Raw genomic sequence first — 5,279 nt, 5'->3', positions numbered from 1 at the left:
CTCTCTCCAGGAATTGTCCTTGTATGAACAAAACTACCCAGCCCAAGGCCACTCCTCTTCCCCTGTGACAGCCTGTAAGAAATGACTGGTTACTTCAGGGGCATGTGGATTCAGCTCTTTTGCTTCGATTTGGGACAATTCTGCAAGGCCATCCCAGCTCCAGTGCCCTCTGGGGGGTCTGCTGAGGCTTCGGGTGCAACCACACCATCCTCCAACTTTTACCTCTGCCCAGTTCTGCTTCCTAAACTCACTAAACTTATACACACAAAGCTCCACCTCAGAGTCTGTTCCTTGGGGACCGCAACATACTGCAGCCCTCAATGTTGGGTAATGCTTACCAATGCACACATTTCCATGCAACCTCCTGCCAAAGAATGCATATTGTGAGAAATATCAAATCAAAAAAACTGGAGCATAACATTAGTGAATAGAATAATCAATTGCAGTAGTATCAACAATTGATTTAATAGGATCTTAGCTCTACAATTATGATTTTAAATGCATCTTTATGGAAACAAAACTATGTATTAATTTAAATAGTGAATCATCTTATGACTATTGATTCTGCATTCCAAGATAGAAGGCTTTCAGTGTGGTTTAAGTGTTTATTTCAAGGCTTGCATGAAACAAAACATTCTAATCCAAATAACAGAATTATACTGACAGTATTTAGTCATTTGCATTATCAATGTAGTGCCTGGAAGTTTGAGATGAGTTGAAATTGCCCATGCAAATGAAAACTAGCTTAGCTAACATTAACAATCATTAAAGGGTGAAAATGACCTTAATTTCTAAAAAGAAAGGACATATTTAATGATCCCCTATTAGCTAACTTCCATTTTATACAATTACATGGGTACCTCCAGTCACAGAAGATACTTGGTATGGCTGAACAATTACCACTCTCAGGTGAAAAGTATTTGATGTTGCATGTTTCCTTCATTTAAATAGTTTTTTTTTTTAATTCCAAGAGATGAAAAGACAAAGCTAAAAAGCATTCTCTTAAAATTCCACCCCAATTAGTAGGATTAGAATATTAATGCCAACAAGCTATAAAACAACAGGATCTTCTTACACAGCCACTTTACAGGAAAAGCAGAGGACCAGAGACCTACAACCAAGATATGTTTTCTCATGACCATGGAGACATTCCAACGGCTTTGTACTCTTCAGGTATTAACTGATGACAATTAAACATTTAGACAAGTGTAGATTGTTTCATATACACCTGATCTAAAATGGTTAAAGGAGAGGCACTGAAATTTTTAGATTTCAGAAATTGCATTGTGAGGCCAAATGTGAAATGTTAATATCCCAACGTAAATTTAAGATACTCTTAAGAGTTACTTAAAATAATATTTCTAATTATCTTTTCATCCTTGACACAAATAATAAAAAATATGCTCTTTTAAATTCTTTTTGACAGCCTATGCCTATGTCTTTCACATGCATCTGAACTTCTTTTAAAGTCCACAAAAAAATTTTATTAACTCAGTAAATGAAGACCCAGTCACTTTGCATGTCGAACCCCCTCAAAAGGATGGGGTCGGGTTAGGAAGAAACCTGGTGTAGGAATATCTCCTATCCCTCAACAGAGAAGACTCGAGGGAGGAAGAGGGGCTGTGCAAATAGGTTGCCAAAGGTGGGAAAGAAAGGGAGTATTAGATCAGGATGACAGCCGAAGAGGAAGAGAAGGATGGAGAGGGTGAGGGATCTGTTGAAGACCCAAGAAACACAAAGGGGGCTGGGGCTAGGAAGCCAAAGGAGGTGGGAAGTGTGGTCCTAGAGCGCAGAAGTGGGGTCCATTCTGAAGCAGAGTGGCCCCTTGGACCCCCTTCCCCATGACCCACTTGCCCCTGAGTTCCTTCCTCCAGCTCCTCCCCACCAGGATCCCGACGAACAGGCTGCTTGCAGATAGGGCAGGTCTTCTGGGTCTTAGTGAGCCACGGGTCCACACAGCAGCAGTGATAGGCATGAGCACCGGGAAGTACCCTCAGCTTGTCCCCATCCTCATATGCATCCAGGCAGATAGCACAGACATCATACTGGTCTCCCTTCTGAGAGTCACGTGTAGGAATCTGTTTCAGTTGCTCTTTGGTCAGTGGTTTTCTCTGGCGCTCTTTCTGGAGCTGAATACAAGGAACTCTCAACATTGCTCCCATGCCCAAAATTAGCACTCCCAAAATCCCCGAGAAAAGGATGAGGCAATAGGCCAAGAGGAATCCATCATCTGGGACCAAAAGCACCTGAGCCCCCTTCTGGTAGACAAAGAGGTCACGCAGGTACTTAGAGCTCCTCTCGCTGATAAACACAGATGGGATCCAGATCTGCTGCTGGATTTCCTCAGTATTCCACAGCATGCTCAGAAGTTCATTGGAATTCACATTGTGCACCACAGCTGCACCATACCCAGCCTTCTGAGCATTTAGGACTTTGAGGTCAAAGTTGCAGTCAAATGTTGGAAGCAGTGCAATGAAAACTGACCCACTGACCCGGGCTGAGGGTGGTGGAGCAATGGGGCTGCAGGCGTTGGCTGGGCGAGCCTCCACAAGGAACCCCTTAATTCCCTCCCAGCTCAAGGCAGCCCCAAAGAGAGCTGGGAGGTCTGCAAAGTCCATGCTGCCGTTGTGGTCTGAAGTCGCTCGAATGAGCCCCGTGACAGGAGCCGCTCCTCACAGCACAGTGGCCACAACCGCAGGAAGACGGAGGGCCGCAAGGTGCATGGCAGCATTGGGGGAAAGGCTGAGAAGGCCACGTCTTGGTGGCAGACGTAGAAGCGGAGTTCTGAGCCCTCTCCCCCTTTCTTCGGGATCCCAGAGGTCCAACCACCCGCAGGTGCTACTCTGCAGCTACATGGGGGTATAGGGAAGGAACCCCGGCTCTAACTCGTTTAGTGGAGCTAGGAGAAAGACATTCATGTACCCTTTTCCGGTATACAGATAAAACAGGAAAAGAGGACAGGGGCAAGCACAGGTGACAGAAAATCTTCTGGAAGAGTTGGGGAGCTCAAGGAGGTAGGACTTCCAGCCAGGTGGGCAGTTTTCCTATCCCCGGGCAAAGGGCTTCCGGTAAAGAAAGTCTGGCCGCTTCCGGCATTGTACACTCAAGATGCCGCACTTCTGGTCCTCTCTTCCTTCCTCTCGCTGCTGCTGCTGCCACTACAGCCATGGTACCTTCAGGTCTCGCGAGAGTGCTCGCCACACTTCCGCCCCATCAGCTGAACTCTTTCAGAGTTTGTCTCCAGAGACCTCCTAACTCTGGTTTAGCCTGGCTCACTCCATCTTGCATGAAAACAAGCCAAATGGAGAAATTTCTAGCAGATTTTTTTTTTTTTTTTCGGTACGCGGGCCCCTCACTGTTGTGGCCTCTCCCGTTGCGGAGCACAGGCTCAGCGGCCACGGCTCACGGGCCCAGCCGCTCCGCGGCATGTGGGATCTTCCCGGACCGGGGCACAAACCCGTGTACCCTGCCTTGGCAGGCGGACTCTCAACCACTGCGCCACCAGAGAAGCCCACAGATTATTAATTTTGATGTAAGTTTTATGGCAGTTGATTCTAACTAAGAATGTGTACCAGTATCTACAAGTGCGAGTCCTTTGTTGTCCTATCTCCCAAACAAGTAACTGACATCTGAGATAATTCACAAATGCTGCCATTATGATACAGATAACCAAGGATCATCTGTATTAAAAGCATTTAACATTTTAATCATTTTATCTCAGTGACCCAATACAGTCTTTTAAACTAATAAAATTCTATTTCTATGTCAAACACAGTATGGAGATAGGAATAAAAATCTTATTTCTTCATGAGGACCAGTTTAGGCTAGAAGGTGTTAACCTACTGGGTGTTTGGACAGTACATTTTTCTAGCATATTGTAGAGGACTGGAGGTTTTGATGTAGAATTGGATCTGTATGAGCAAGGAAATAGCCAACAAATAAAATTGTTGAGACAGAGGTAGATTCTTTTCCTTGTGGGCCCATTTACAACATGAAAAAGTATCCCTTAGTTCTTAGATTTTGCATTTGCATACAGCTATCCTTTTTCTCTTTAAGTGGTATACCAAGAGGTCAAAACCTAGATTAGAAAAGGAAATTATAGGCCACTTTAAATAAAGATGTGCCTGATTGGCCGAGTCTGAAATGGAAAGGTTTTATTCTGAGCGCACTGCTCCAAGTTGTCCCTCCAGACTTGGGTGGACAGCGTCTCACATTACAGTATTATCCTGCCATTTTTGTACATTGGTTCCATTTGCTGAAATATACTTCCAGATTTGTTTCATCTCTATTTTCCTGTATTTTCCAATTTGGAACTAGAACAGGTTATTAAATGCCACTGTTCCTGCTTCCACATAACCCCTCCAAGGTGAAGCACAAAACAATAAGCTCCAAGTCCACCTAGATGTAAGACAGATGCTAGTCTAAACCATTCCTTCAGGATTTTCAGAGAGGTGTGGAGGAGAGAAGAGAGGAATACCAAAGTGGTCCTGCCAGCATTAGCTAGTAGGTGTCCTCAGTCTAAAAAGATTGAAGGACTGAGATGATTTCTTTAGAGAGAATTGTCAGTGAGCTATGTTGACAACCACACACATTCATGGGGAAGTGAGGTGGTGCTTCCCCTCAACCTCAAGCCAAGGAAAAGTGACTTAGAGACACTTGTGAAATTTGAGGCTCAGAGAAAGAGGAGGGGGGTACATTGGGTCAAGCTGCGTTTCCACACCCAGATAAGTTTCTCAAATTCCAAATATGGACCTTGCTATGGGGAGCCCTTGAAGAGATCCCATGGAGCACTTGATCTGAAAGGGCAAAGGGACACCAAAACAGAGGGGAGGATACTGGAATCTAGGGGCAGAGGAGAACTCTCAGATAGCCAGCCCAGGAAAGATATTGTCCTCATCAGATTAGGAGCCTAGAAGACTCAATAGAAAAAAATTGCCAAGAAATCCACCAAAGCAATGTATAAGAGACAAGGAGTCGATTTGGGATCATTTGCCGTGGGGTCAGGCACACACACCCCATTGCTACTGCACCAGCCACCTGTGACTATTCCCCTGGAGACCAGTTTTAGAGAGGTTAAGAGCGGAGGCTAACCAGAGACCAGAGCAGGAGGGGAGCAAAGACAAGAGAAGCCAGCAGAGTCCTCTCACCTGCCACCCTTAGGGCCTCAAACTTTCATAGCCTGATTTGGACCTGAGCTGGGGAAGGAAAGAATACTTAATGAGTCTGGGGTTTTATATTATACCAGACTACATTAGAATTAGAACATATATAATTATTCA

The 5,279-nt window shown here is 44.9% G+C and overlaps 1 pseudogene; it reads right to left on the bottom strand.

Annotated features, from left to right (window-relative positions):
- Positions 1–1,517: 1,517 nt before the first annotated feature.
- On the bottom strand, positions 1,518–2,633 carry LOC111178499 (E3 ubiquitin-protein ligase RNF167 pseudogene; annotated as a pseudogene).
- Between the last annotated feature and the right edge of the window lie 2,646 nt (positions 2,634–5,279).

The sequence above is a fragment of the Delphinapterus leucas genome, chromosome 3 (assembly GCF_059928025.1).
Source record: "Delphinapterus leucas isolate spDelLeu-1000000601 "Yukka" chromosome 3, BTC_Dleu_Yukka2, whole genome shotgun sequence".
NCBI lineage: Eukaryota > Metazoa > Chordata > Mammalia > Artiodactyla > Monodontidae > Delphinapterus > Delphinapterus leucas.
This window is presented reverse-complemented; position numbering and strand designations above follow the sequence as displayed.